Genomic DNA, 14,554 nt, shown 5'->3' on the forward strand with positions numbered 1-14,554 from the left:
CAAGTATGGCCAAAGAGCGCCACGGCCGTGGTAATGAGTTCGCAGTGTAGTTATGAGTTCTATGAAGTCGGTGTGACGTGGCTGGAATGAGGCCTTAAAATAATCGCTTTAAAGTGAGTAAAATCTGTATAGTAAGATCATGGCGATGACATATGACGTGTGCTATGAACATTAAGATGCATTTCAAAAGAATGATACGATGGATGGATGGATGGATGGATGGATGGATGGATGGATGGATGGATGGATGGATGGATGGATGGATGGATGGATGGATGGATGGATGGATGGATGGATGGATGGATGGATGGATGGATGGATGGATGGATGGATGGATGCATGGATGGATGGATGGATGGATGGATGGATGGATGGATGGATGGATGGATGGAAGGAAAATTTTAATGAAGGTCCTGAGGTACGCGACTCAGCGCGCTGCGGGCCGCTCCCACGTTGGGACAGTCAGGTCATGCCCGACCGACGCATCGTGGGCCCTCTGGACAGCCCATAGTTGCGCCCCGGCATCGGGGCTCTTGATAGCGGAGAGCCCCTTGTCCCCATTGATTTGTTCTGTGCCTCGTAACGAGGGGCACCGCCAGTGCATATGGTCTAGGCTAGCGAAGTCATTGCAGTACCTGCAAGAACTAGTGGCATGAGTGTCGGGATAGAGCTTGTGGAATAAAGCCGGGCTGGGATACGAGCCTGTTTGCAATAATCTGAGTGTCGATGCCGGCGCTCTATTTAACTTCTTGTGCGGAAGGGGAAAGTCTCCCGGCCGAGATAGAAGTGCTGCGTAATTTCATTATATGTGGTCTGTTGTACTCTGTTCTCCACCACTGCGGGCCGGCGTTGGAGTTCTCCATGATCGCGGAACGCGAGACCTCGCGCCTTGGAGTGGGCCAGCTCGTTGAGGTTTGTGGGGTCTCCCATGATGGATCTCATGTGAGCGGGGAACCACGTGAGAGTGCGGGTGGCGATGCTTTTGCCGTCGAGGATGCGACAGGCTTCCTTACAAACGGCGCCAACGCTGAAGGCGCGGATGGCTGCCCTGGAGTCGCTGAAGATATTGGCGTGTTTGCCGTCCATTAGGGCCAAGGCAATCGCCTTCCTGGACTGGCTCGGCCGCACGCGACGACGTGCTTCGTACCGAAGCGGCGTCAACGGTCGAACCCCTGTGGTTGGTCCACACTACCGTGAAATTGTTGCTGTACGATACGATACGATTATACGATGTATAAAATACATCAGATTCTAAGATTGGCTCGAGCACTACTGCCTCCTTGAGCTTTGAAACACAAGAGCCTGGAGGCAGGTGCTATGCAAAACAATTATTGCAGCGGCATGCTCTGGAATGAGGATGCCCTACGAATTTAATGAACTTATAATATGTAAGATAACATCATTTAAGAAACCGAGGACTGCCTTATTGTTACAAAGCGGTCCCTTACCAAGAAACATAGCCGGGTGAAGAGGGATGTAATAACGGTATGCAAGAAGAAAATGTTTCTTTCTCTAAGCTTCGGCTTCCCGACACTCCAGGAGCACGTGGAAGACGGTCAGCCTCTCACCACATCTACCACAGGTTGGAGGTTCATTTCCAGAAAGTAGAAAATTATGAGTCCCAAATGTGTGTCCTATTCTGAGTCGACAGAATATGACATCTGTTCGCCGTGATTTTGTTACGGAGGGCCAAAAACCTAACTGTGACTTCATCACGTGCAGCTTATTATTTGTTTCTACGTCCCACAACCGTTGCCAGTGGTTCCGCAGTTTACTTCGTAAGAGAGGCTTCAGATCAGTAGCAGGGACCGCAGCGGTAAGAGTAGCTTGCGATGTAATTGATCTGGTCATTTGGTCTGCTAGAACATTTCCCTCAATGCCTCTATGGGCAGGTACCCAGCATATAATGATATGCTGGTTAGATATGTATGCTCTACACAGAACGGAGTAGAGCTCAATAAGTACAGGGTTTTTGTGTTTACAGAGTAACTTCAGAGCTTTTATGACGCTTAGAGAGTCTGTAAATATGACTGTTCTTGAAGTTTTGATTTCATTATATGCTTAAATGTCGACAATAGTGCATGGGCTTCTGCCGTAAATCTACTCGTTTCTGGGTGCAGTACGCCAGATTCTGAAATGGATGGGCCAATGGCTGCGTAAGAAACCCCTTCATCTGACTTGGGAGCGTCCGTGTAAAACTCAGTGCTAGAGTACTTATACTGTTGTTCTAAAAATGCATTTTATTATGTGCATCTGGCGCATGTTTCGTGAAATCTACAAAGGACATATCACAGTCTATGAGCTGCCACTGCCATGGCGGTAACAGTTTCGCTTGAGTCATAGGACAATGTTCAAGAAGTGGAACACCCATTTCCTCAATGAGGTTCCTCACACATAAAGCAAACGGCTTCCTCACTGCAGGTCGGTTATGGCAGATGGTAGCAGCGTCGATATCGTTTATGGTTTGATAACAAGGATGTTCAATGTTCGCTTGTACTCTCAGAAAATATGTAAAACTGCTATATGACCGCTGCAGATGAAACGGCCACTCATTTGACTCTAGGTAGAGGCTTTGGATTGGACTAGTCCTGAAAGCACCGGTCGCGAGACGGATGGGTAGATGGTGGACGGGGTCTAGGATTTCTAATGCACTTGGTCTTGCAGAATTATAAATCATTGCTCCCTAATCAAGGCGCGAGCGAACAAGACTGTTATATGTTCACAAGGCACTTTCGATCACTACCCCATTAGTGTGTGACAGAAGCTTGGGAAGGTTCATTGTTTTCAGACATATTATTTTCAGATTTTGTATATGGCGAATAAACGTGAGCTTTGAGTCTAAAGTGATTCCCAGGAATTTATGTTGGCTGCTCACAGAGAGTTCGTCTCCCTTGATCGTAATACTAGCCAGTGGTGCTACCCCTCTCTTGTTTGAGAAGAGTACGCAGGTACTTTTTTGGGTGTTTATATTAAAGCCGTTCTTTTCCGCCCATTTAGACAATTTGTTTATCCCAAGATGCACTTGTCGTTCGCAGAGAGCAGTATTGCACGATATGAAACTTACTCGTACCTCTTCAACATAAACGGAATAAAACATTGCACGTGGAACGACTGTATGCATGCTGTTCATTTGTACAATAAACAGTGTGCAACTTAGTGCGCCCCCTGGCGGAACACCAGTTTCTTATGTGAATGATTTAGATAAAAGATTACCAACTTTTACGCGAAAAGGGCGGTTAGACAGATAGCTTTCGATTGTGTTTAACATGCTCCCACGGACGCCCATCGCGGAAAGATCGCAGAGGATGCCGAATCGCCATGTCGTGTCGTACGCTTTCTCTAGGCCTAGAAATACTCAAAGTAAAAACTCCTTATGAATGAACGCATCTCTAATGTTTGCCTCAATGCGGACAAGGTGGTCTACTGTCGACCTTCCCTATCGGAAACCGCATTGAAGGGCGTCTAGTTTGTTGTTACTTTCTAGGAAGCTGATTAAGCGCCAGTTTAGAATTTTTTCAAAAACTTTGCACAGACAGCTTGTTAGCGCTATTGGCCTGTAGCTGCTGGCTAAGGCCTGGTCTTTCCCTTGTTTAGGTACGGGGATGACTATAGCTTCTTTTCAGGACAATGAAATATACCCCGCCGCCCACGTGGTATTGAAAAGAGATAGGGGTGTTTCCAGTGCTTCAGGGTGTAGGTGCCTAATCATTTCGTATATGATACGATCGCCACATGGCGCCGAGTTCTTGCAAGAAGCGAGAGACGCCTTAAGTTCCGCCAAAGTAAATGGGCAATTGTAAGCATCCCTCGATGACCCTTTGCGGTTTAGGGGATGCCGCTCCTCGCGTTCTTTGTGTCTTAGAAATGTTTCTGTATAGTGCGATGCACTCGAGTTATATTGAACGTGTTCGCCTAGACAATCCGCCTGATTTTCCAGGCTATCACCTTGGCTACTTACTAACGGTAGGGGGTGTGACTCCCGACCTATTAGCTTACTTACCGTATTCCTTACTCTTGTTTCATCAGTGTACGAATTTATACTAGAGATGTAGCTATCCCAGCTTTCTCTCTTTGCACGTCGACGTCTTCTCCGGCCTTGTGACTTGACTTGTTTAACTTAGTAAGGTTTTCGGCGGTTGAACAATTTCGAAGCAATCTCCCCGCTTTATTTTGATTTTGTCGTGCTTTCCGACATTCGTCGTTCCACCATAGGATGGGATGTTTACTTGCCAGTCCGTTAGTTTGCGTGATACATTTAGTGGCAGCGTCAATAATAAAACCTGTTAGATAGGCCACAGCGTCGTCTATACATTAATACCAGCAATGTTATCTCCGCCTAAATACGTCAGCTCTTGGAACAGTTTCCAGTTGGCTGAGCTCATGTTCCGTCGCGGGAAATGTGGCGAGCATCAATCCTGTTTCGTTAGGTTTCAAATAATTGGAAAGTGGTCGCTCGCAAAGTAGTTCTCCACAACAGTCCACTCAAGATACGGGATTAGGATACTCGATACTACACTTTAGTTCATGTGCCACTCGGTAGTACGTTGGCTCTTTCTTATTAATTATACATGCTCCTGAGGAGGAGAGAAAGTTTTCAATTAGGCGACCTCTCGCATCGCAACGAGAATCTCCCCACAAAGTGTTATGTGCGTTCAAGTCGCCGACAACTATGTAGGGCGCCGGAAGTTCATCTTTATAGTTTTGAAATTCTGTCCATCGCCTCTTGCGAGGCGCTGGACACGCGCTCTTCCGAGCGCTTTGTTTGACGTGAAGGCCTCGGCACGTTAGTCGAGACCTTAAAGGCCACCTGCCCGGAGGTGGATGGCCCCTTCTGCTGGAGTGGCGGAGCAGCGCTAGCTGCAACCGCCGCGGTGGCAGATGGCGTAACTGCCGACTCACTGCTTGTGGGTCGGACAGCCTCCGGAAACCGTTGTGTCGCTGCCCCCTGACGCGTCATATCGGCAAAGGTGTTCTTGGGCTCGTATGAAACCCGCCTGCGTGCCTCCTTGAAACTTGTGTTTTCTTTTACTTTAATTATAACCACCTCCTTTTCTTTTTTGCAGGATGGGCACGACCGCGAGTACGCGGCATGCTCGCCATCACAGTTTACACAGTGGAGAGTGTTCTCGCAAGATTCGGAGATGTGTTCATGGGCACTGCATTTCGCAAATGTTTGGCTGCCTCAACAGCTCTGCGAACTATGGCCGAAACGCTGGCATTTGAAACATCGGAGGGGATTTGGCACGTATGGCTGAACACGAAGTTTGATATAACTGGCCTATATGGACTCGGCTAGGACACTTGAGCCGAAGGTGCGTATAAGGTGCTTGGTCTGGATGTCTCTGCCATCCCGCCTCATCTTAATTCGTTTAACGTTAATGACATTCTGTTCACTGAAGCCCTGCAAGAGTTAAGCCTCAGTCAGCTCCAGCAAGTCATTGTCCGATACAACGCCGCGGGTGGTGTGCATAGTACGGTGCGGGGTTACTAGTTTCGGCAGTTTCTCGTATTGCTTCTTATCGCGGAGCTCCCGGAGGAGATCACCGCTTGCCATCCTCGTCACCTTATAACCGGGACCAAAAACATCAGTCAAAGATTTTGATACAAGGAACGGTGAAATTGTGCGCACTGGTTTGTCGGGGTTTTCCGAATGAACTACATGGAAACGTGGGAATTTGTGGACTTGGCTCAGATTTAAGCAACTTACTGGCCTGGCTTTTCCGAAGCTTTACAATGCGTGCCCCTACTGCTTGCAATCCGTTTTCCTCAATTCTCTCGATTAATTTTTTTTAAACACGCTGGCGGCGTTATCGACAGCCTCTAGTTGTTTTTGTTCAGACACTGTTATCAAAACTTCACATTCGGTTACCGTGGCCTGATTTCTCGAATAACGAGTTCGTTAAAGGTAAAACTGAGTTTCGATGATATTTTTCCAAAACACGCCAAATTTCTTTCAGCGTGCATACTTGAAGGCCTCCTTCGAGATCATCTTAGTCAATTTCCGTTTCTTTTGGTTCTTTCTACGGATGCGACAAAAATTTAGAGAAGGCCGCAGTGCGCATTTTTTCAAATCAGCTAACTGCCGTTTTGCTCTCCGTCTCGCTGACTATACCCCAATATTTCTTGCACGCTTTCTGGCAATTATTCTGGCCATCAGAAAATTGGGTCCACAGAAATTTAAAGTGGTAATTGTTATCGATGCGCTTTTGGTTTGTACAAATTTAATTTCTCAAGATTGATCACATCTGCTGAGTATACTTTCGACTCTTGCCTCAGACAATTTCTCTGAAGTCCGCTTTGTCTGGGTTCCCGCTTATAGTGCAATCTTCTGAAATGAATCAGCTGAGTCGCTCGCATGGTCGCCCAGTCTTAAATATTCTTCCTGATTTCACTTTCATAACAGCAGCTAGACTTCAAGGCCTTTTATTTCTAAATTGTAATGAATCATTCCTACTTTCACCAGATTATTTTAGGCATTTCAATTTCCGGTAGAACACGAGCAAATCCCTTTCACGACAATACCAGGTGACCTTATTAAGCTACCGTTGTAGAGTTCTCCACCTAAATTTTTTACCTTCAAAGATTGGGTTTATCTATAAATAACCGCTGCTCTTTTTGTAATGAACCAGAAACTATGGAACATTTCTTTCTTTCTTGCCGCCGCTTCTCCTCCCTCCACAAAATTTTTAGTCATATTTCTAACCAGTAAGCTAAAGTTAGCGCTCACGACACCGAAGATGTTGTCTATTGGTTCCTATAAATGAAGCACAAGCCATGGTTCAATTGTTACTATACACAAGTTCATTGAAGCGTCAGGAAGCTTTCTCTGCTACTGTACCGACTGGGGGACATTTTATTTTCATTTTATCCTTAATATATGCAGCGTATCAACCAAATCAGCCAAAGGACCTGGCAGGATTCCGTAAAGGCTATTCAACAATAGACCATGTTCACACTATCAGTCAGGTGATAGAGAAATGTGCGGAATATAACCAACCATTATATATAGCTTTCATTGATTACGAGAAAGTGTTTGATTCAGTCGGAACCTCAGCAGTCATGGAGGCATTACGGAATCAGGGTGTAGACGAGCCGTATGTAAAAATACTGAAAGATTTTTATAGCGGCTCCACAGCCACCGTAGTCCTCCATAAAGAAAGCAACAAAATTCCCATAAAGAAAGGCGTCAGGCAGGGAGATACGATCTCTCCAATGCTATTCACAGCGTGTTTACAGGAGGTATTCAGAGACCTAGATTGGGAAGAATTGGGGATAAGAGTTAGTGGAGAATACCTTAGTAACTTGCGAATCGCTGATAATATTGACTTGCTTAGTAATTCAGGGGACCAATTGCAATGCATGCTCATTAACCTGGACAGGCAAAGCAGAAGGGTGGGTATCAAAATTAATCTGCAGAAAACTGATGGTTAACAGTCTCGGAAGAGAACAGCAGTTTACGATAGGTAGCGAGGCACTGGAAGTGGTAAGGGAATATATCTACTTGGGGCAGGTAGTGACCGCGAATCCAGATCATGAGTCTGAAATAATCAGAAGAATAAGAATGGGCTGGGGTGCGTTTGGCAGGCATTCTCAGATCATGAACAGCAGGTTGCCATTATCCCTCAAAAGAAAAATGTATAACAGCTGTGCCTTACCAGTGCTCACCTACGGGGCAGAAACCTGGAGGTTTACGAAAAGGGTTCTACTAAAATTGAAGACGACGCAACGAGCTATGGAAAGAAGAATGATGGGTGTAACGTCAAGGGATACGAAAAGAGCAGATTGGGTGAGGGAACAAACGTTAATGACATCTTCGTTGAAATCAAGAAAAAGAAATAAGCATGGGCAGGACATGTAATGGGGAGGGAAGATAACCGATGGTTATTAAGGGTTACGGACTGGATTCCAAGGGAAGGGAAGCGTAGCTGGGGGCGGGAGAAAATTAGGTGGGCGGATGAGATTAAGAAGTTTGCAGGGACGACATGTCCACAATTAGTACATGACCGGGGTAGTTGGAGAAGTATGGGGGAGACCTTTGCCCTGCAGTGGGCGTAACCATGATGATGATGATGGTGATGATGATGATGATAAGCAGCGTGCTTCTAGAAATTTCTATTAGCATTTGGTTGTCTAATGCCTCGTTTTGAATGTTTGCCTCCACCTCCTTTTGGTATTTAGTTAGGTGCTCTTTTCAATCAACGCAGTGTGGCCAATTTCCCCTGCGGGTGCGAGCCGTGTTTTGAGGCAAAAACAACAACAACCACATAAGCGATATGAGTGCGAGGAGACAAGACTGACGGTGGATATGGAGTTGTGCTACCGGCCGCCGCCGCTGCCCGACCAGTCCGCGAAGAGCCGTCAGCAGTCTGTGGTATGCTGTCTGTATCTCCTTGGTAGCCAAGGAGTACGGACAACTCACCGCGACCGTCCCTCTTCCAAAACGCGTGCATTCAACAGAAGCGCTCAAACTTGCTACTTGAATGGCCGAGTGTTCAGAGCTTAGGTAGACACCTGCCCTGTGATGTGTGAAGTTGACGTGCTACTTCCTCATTTCTTGCACACAGCTGTTTACTGCGTCAGCTTCATACTGAAGCTGCTGTTGCAGCAGAAGAAAACTGATATTGTCCGGGGTAGCAAATTTTCTTTAGCAGGCTTGAAGAAGGTTGGCTGATTGTTGTCGTGCACGCATTCTTCATAACGTAGTGATGCGCCCAGCTTCGCATGCGTGCCACTTTTGGCATTTTACTTGCTCTCTTGTGGCTCTTTCAACATACTCATTCATTCGCTGGCTAACTGAGCTCTGCGAGGAACTTTTCAGCACGTGTAGTTAATGTAGGAAGCTCCTCGCAACGAGCTTCTGCGAACGCCAATTTTCGAAGGAGTTGCGGCTCTCTGTTTCGCGGTGGCTAGAACATCCCGCTGTACTCCGGGTGTACCATGAAGAGTGCTGGCCTCACTCCTGATGCGGCCACTTTCTCGTATAACTTTTTCAGCTCCTCGTCTCCTGATGGTTGTGGCACTCGTACTCTGGCTTCCATGCACTCGTCCGCATTTTTGGGCGCTCGACTCTGCATCTGTGTTGTCCATTTGTTTGATTTCTCGTTGAGAAGATGCGAAATCGGTGTCCTTTAAGCGTTTGTACTGCGCCTGAGAATTATGTGCTGGCAGCTACATGTTGCTTTCGTTTGTGCATATCTTCTCGGCTCAGAGTGTAAATTCCACATCAACAGCAAATAATGTGGCTTCAATGTGTGAGCACGCTTCGCCCAGCCCAGCTTCCATCGGCTGCTGTAAGAATCCAGGCCTTGCTAGGGAATGGTTGGCAACGGTTGGGCTTTGGGAACGGCTACCTGGAAATAGAGTCACGAATTAAAAAAAAACTACTACAAACTAGGCATGTTTTTTTTTTTTTACTTACTCTTGTTGCACAGTGCACACAACTCGCCATTTGTACTGGGTTCTACATGGCGACGCTCGCGTTTACAAAGAAGGAACCCGCTCTAGAATGACAAATCGTGCACGGCAGTGCAACGGAGGTAGGAAAAAAGCTAGGGAAGGAAGCGGTGCAGGGTGGGTCCCTATTCCAAGACTCTAGTGGCCACCATGACCCGGCCAGATTGACCCAGATTGACCCTTCTGGGTCTCGAGGTCAGGTAGAGCGAGGATGGCCTTCACACGGCTCCCTTAGTAAAGTGAGTACCAAAGGTGAATTAATAGCATGAGGTCTTTTGGCGCCCTTCAATGTTACGTGAGGCAATGAAGGCCAGGACCCGCACCACGGGCAAGATTTAGTATACAAGGTTGGGCTTATTTTATGGTATCTACCTAAATGTCAGTAGGTATGCATCTGTGTTCTTCTATATTTATGCACCTCCTCCACATTGAATAGCTTGTCTGGTAGGGCGTACTGTTGTCGGGTTCTTCGCTGGTGGTCTGCTATATCGCGGACCAGTAGGGGCTCGTCTTTTTTATCTTTGTGCTTACCTCCAGCTTGGTCAATTAAGCCTCAAGCCAGCTAGAGTGTGTGCATGTTCCTTTTTCGATATAGCCTTGTGGCCAGGACACCATAAAGTTTCATGATCTTCTTTCGATTCACTCTTTTCGTGTAGAAAAAAAATTAAGGACGTACTTTACTGTAGGCAAAAGTCGGCCCTAACAGTACAGTGCTGTAGCTTGCGCAGCAAAAGTTGTTTAAATGGTACCTTACTGATAGGGCAGCCATCACATTGTATGCTGGGTAGCGGCCATCCCGTGGTAACATAGCTATGACAGGTAAATGGGCTGCAGTTCGGCATTGGCTAAATTTGTTGCTTTAGCTGCTGGAATCGCGTAATTAAAAAAGACGCAGTTTTGCACGAAAGGCCAAACGTCGATTGTGATAGCAAATGAGCAGACAGCCATACGAAGTAAGGATGGTACTTTTATCGGCCGTATCAACTTGTAAGCATTCGCTTGCTAACTAAATCATTAAGCATGCTGTCAGCGCGCACAGCAAGCATGAACACATCACACTCGATGACTGCGGACACGCTGCCAACGCTGGCGTGAGGCAGCAGCAGCAAGCGAGGTGACGTTGGGTCTATCGCTTCAACGCAAAGCAAGCGCCGAGGACACGCAGCACGCACAAAACTACGAGCCGCCGAGGTACCTAGACTCTGCCCCCAAAGCAGATCGCTCGCAAGATACGTCCGCGCGACCGCGCGCTCCCGCCACATGCTCAGTTGCAGCCGGAGAGAACGCCACCCTCCTCCCTCCCCTCTTCCCAGCCCCTCGCTGCGTTGGGTGCCTCGCGCGCGGGAGATGACAGCGCGCATCTTCGCATTTGTCCCTTTCGCGCCGGCGAGAGTGAGCCACGATCGTGGGCTCCCGTCGCACGCTTTCACTCGCACACACATCGTAGTGCGTGCGGCGACGGTGTTATCGCCCTTGGACTTTATGTGGAACCTCACGGCGACGCCAACGGCATAAATGCGCTTGGAGTGTCGATATAATTGCTGTCGCAATAAAATGCGCGATTATGCTCGAAAAGCGCGCTCTCTTCCGTGAACTCACCTCGCTGAGCACGACGGTACGCTTTGGCGGTAGTTGCTTCGCTGAGGCACTTCTAACCTGCTCGCTTATGAAAAGTTATCGGCTCTCAAAGACTTCGCCATCCTCATCTGTTCCTGTGTGGTGTAGTTCGTCGACAGAACAAGGTCATCGTAAATATCCGGTTATGTTGTTGCTAGGTGGTGGTGAAAAGCATTTATTGGGCTATATATACAGAGAGGTGCTCGGGGAGAGACCTCTATTTGGTCGCGCCCTTTGCAGTACTGGGCGGAGTCTCTCATTCCGGGACCCCGTTGGTCTAGACCGCTACGCAGGTCCGCCGAACTAGGGCTTGTTGGGCCGATAGTTCCTGGCAGCCCAGTAGGGCCGCCTCCCAGTCCTCTCGGGAAGGGGTGATTGAAGGGGGGAGAGAATGATTTTGCCTGCATGCCCAAACCATGTGGAAGGTGTCGGCCACCTCCCCACAGAAAGAGCAGCGGCCGTCAAAAGAAGGGTCAAAGTGCTTGAGAACCGCCGGGCACAGCAGGGTGTTTGTAAAGAGCCTAAGGAGAGTTCGTTTGCCAGCTTTACTCAGTCCCTTCATAGGAACCGGGTAACGGCGGTGTTCGGCACGATAGTGCTCAGTAATGTCTTTAAAAGAAAGAAGAGGGCTGTGATCTGAGTCAAGGTCCTCCCAAGTGATGCCTGGTGCCCGGTAAATGAGTGCGCGGGCTGCCTCATGGGCGGCTTCGTTACCTGGCATGCCTTGGTGGCCGGGGACCCATATTATTGAGCGATGAATTGGATCGCAGTCGCGAGTACAGCGGCGAAGAATTTTGTCGGCGAGAGGGGTGATCCATCCCAATTGAAAGTTACTACAGGCTCCACGGGAATCTGTGAGGATGAATTTAGAGTCGGGATGGGAGGCTGCGAGGGCGATCGCCACCTCCTCCGCATGCGTTGAGCTGGGTGCTTTGAACGAGAGGCCGTCCACTTGTCTTTCCTCGTGTATGATTGCAGCCGTGTACCATCCCCCCCTGGAATGGTTGGGGCCTGCAATATCGACGCAGAAGACGTGTTTCTTAGAGCCATAGTGGCGGTGCAGGGCATTCGCCCGCGCCTGGCGCCGGCCACTATGGTCCTCCTTGTTCATCTTAGTTGGAAGGGGTCGAACGTAGAGGGCGCGTCTCCACAGTTCGGGCACTCGAACCCTTTCCATCGTATGGTGGTCATGTTTAATATGTAACCGGTCTAAGAGGCGGCGACCGGACACGGTCTGGGCGAGACGCGTGTATTGGTTAACGAGATGCGCCTCGCGAAGTTCCCGATAGGTGTTTACCACCCCCAACGCGAGAAGACGCGTGTTAGAAGTGGAGATCGCGAGGTCGAGGGCTCTCTTGAACATTTTGCGGAGTACTACCTCCAAGCAATCTTCGTCATGTTTTCGTAAGCGTAGGTATGGGGTCGAGTACAGTACTCTACTAGTTACGAAGGCATGTGCGAGCCGCATCGCATCTTTACTTCGCAACCCTCCTCGCTTGTTGGAAACGCGGCGAACCATCCGGCCCACCTGGTCGCCGACCTTGCGGAGTTTGGCAATAGTTGTGCCTGCCTTGCGGTGTTGATTAATGAAGAGACCGAGTATTCGAATCTCCTCCACTTCTCGGATGGGGCCACTGGCGAGAGAAAGCTGAACTGAGATTTTGCATTTCGGGGAATTTCGAATATGCACAAATTGAGACTTGGACGGGGAGCATTGGAGGCCGCAGTACCTGGCATAGTGGTCTACTTTGCTCGCCGCTGCTTGCAGGCATTCCTCCATCTCTCCTATGTTTCCCGTAGTGGCCCAGATGGTGATGTCGTCGGCGTACAGCGCATGCTGAACACCATCGACACCCGCCAGCTGTGCCGGGAGGTGTGCCATGCCAATGTTAAAAAGAAGCGGGGACAACACAGCGCCTTGTGGTGTGCCCCGTGTTCCCATCACAAATGGGCCGTACTCGGTCTCTTGTAGTCGTATATAGGCCAAGCGGTCAGTTAAGAAATGTTTGATATAGTTGAATGTACGAGCGCCGCAGTTGGTCTCGCTAAGGTGCTTTAGTATGACGGCGTGCTTAACATAATCAAAGGCACCCTTGAGATCGAGTGCCAGGAGTATCTTGTCGTTATGTGAGTGTTCTGTGGGTTCGAGGATCTCGTGATGAAGCTGTAAAAGGATGTCTTGTGCCGACTTATGAGGTCGGAAGCCGAACACGGTGTCGGCAAAGGTGTCCTTGCTCTCGAGATATTCCGAGAGGCGGTCACGGACCATCGTTTCCACGAGTTTCCCTACACATGAAGTGAGGGAGATGGGCCGGAGGTTGTCTATGTTTACCGATTTCCCCGCCTTCGGGATAAAGGTTACCAAAGATATCTTCCAATCGGCTGGCAACGAAGTGTCCCCCGTCCAAATGGCGTTGATGTATTCTAGTAGGGTTTCGTACGCCCGATCTGGAAGGTTTGTCAATAGTTTGACTGTTACCTTATCCCTCCCGGGCGCCGTCCCCCTGCGCATTCGTGCAAGAGCCGCGCAAAGGTCGTGAAGCTGGAAAGGCTGATCCATTTCCGGAATATCGCAGCCTGCATACGAATAATCCATCCCTCGCGAGTCTCGATCCTGACTGAGGTATTGTGAGCGCAAAGCGTTCGCTAGCTGCTCCGTGTTTCCTTGAAAGTTGTGTAGTGCGCGAGTGAAGTGTTTCTTGGTTTCCGATCGTGTTTGTGTAGGGTCTATGAGACTCCTGAAGAGCCGCCAAGTGTTGCGGCTCGACATCTGTTTTGCTGCGCTGTTACACCTATCTACCCAGTTAGTGTCGGCGAGCTGGGCAGCGTACTCGGCTGCTTACTGAGTAAGGTCAGAGATACGAGCGCGGAGTTTACTATTGTGTTTCTGCCACCGCCATCGTTTGGTTAAGCTGCGGCGAGCTTCCCAGAGGTGCATCAGGTGGTTATCCACGTCCGGTGCGCGTTCCGTAAGCTGTATCTGCTTTTCGTGTGAACGGAGTGTTTGCATGAGTCCGTGCGCCCAAGTGGAGTAGCCTTGTTCCAAAAGAATAGTTACTGGGAGGGCCTGGCGGAAAGCATTCCAGTCGGGGAGTTTGGCTTGTGCAAGGGGGCGATGTAAGGGTCGAGTGTAAATGATAGCGTTCAGTATGCAGTGGTCGCTACCGAGGGTCTCCTCGGTGTTGATCCAGTCTGCGTGTCGGATGTGTTTCGTGAGGGTAAGGTCGGGGCAGGTGTCCCGAGTGACAGAATTCCCTACACGTGTTGGGTGGACCGGGTCGGTTAGAAGAGTGATGCCCAGCGTAGATATAAGTCCCGCCAACTTACGACCACGCGGCTCTTCCTTGCGATAGCCCCACATGGAACAGGGGGCGTTAAAATCGCCCACTATCATCAGGGGATCGCGACCCGCGATCCTTAGCGCTACGCTAAAGATGTTAAAAAAGTAACGTGTTTTAGCTTCGGGGGGCAATATATATTAAGT

This window comes from Dermacentor andersoni, chromosome 2, assembly GCF_023375885.2.
Source record: "Dermacentor andersoni chromosome 2, qqDerAnde1_hic_scaffold, whole genome shotgun sequence".
Taxonomy (NCBI): Eukaryota; Metazoa; Arthropoda; class Arachnida; order Ixodida; family Ixodidae; genus Dermacentor; species Dermacentor andersoni.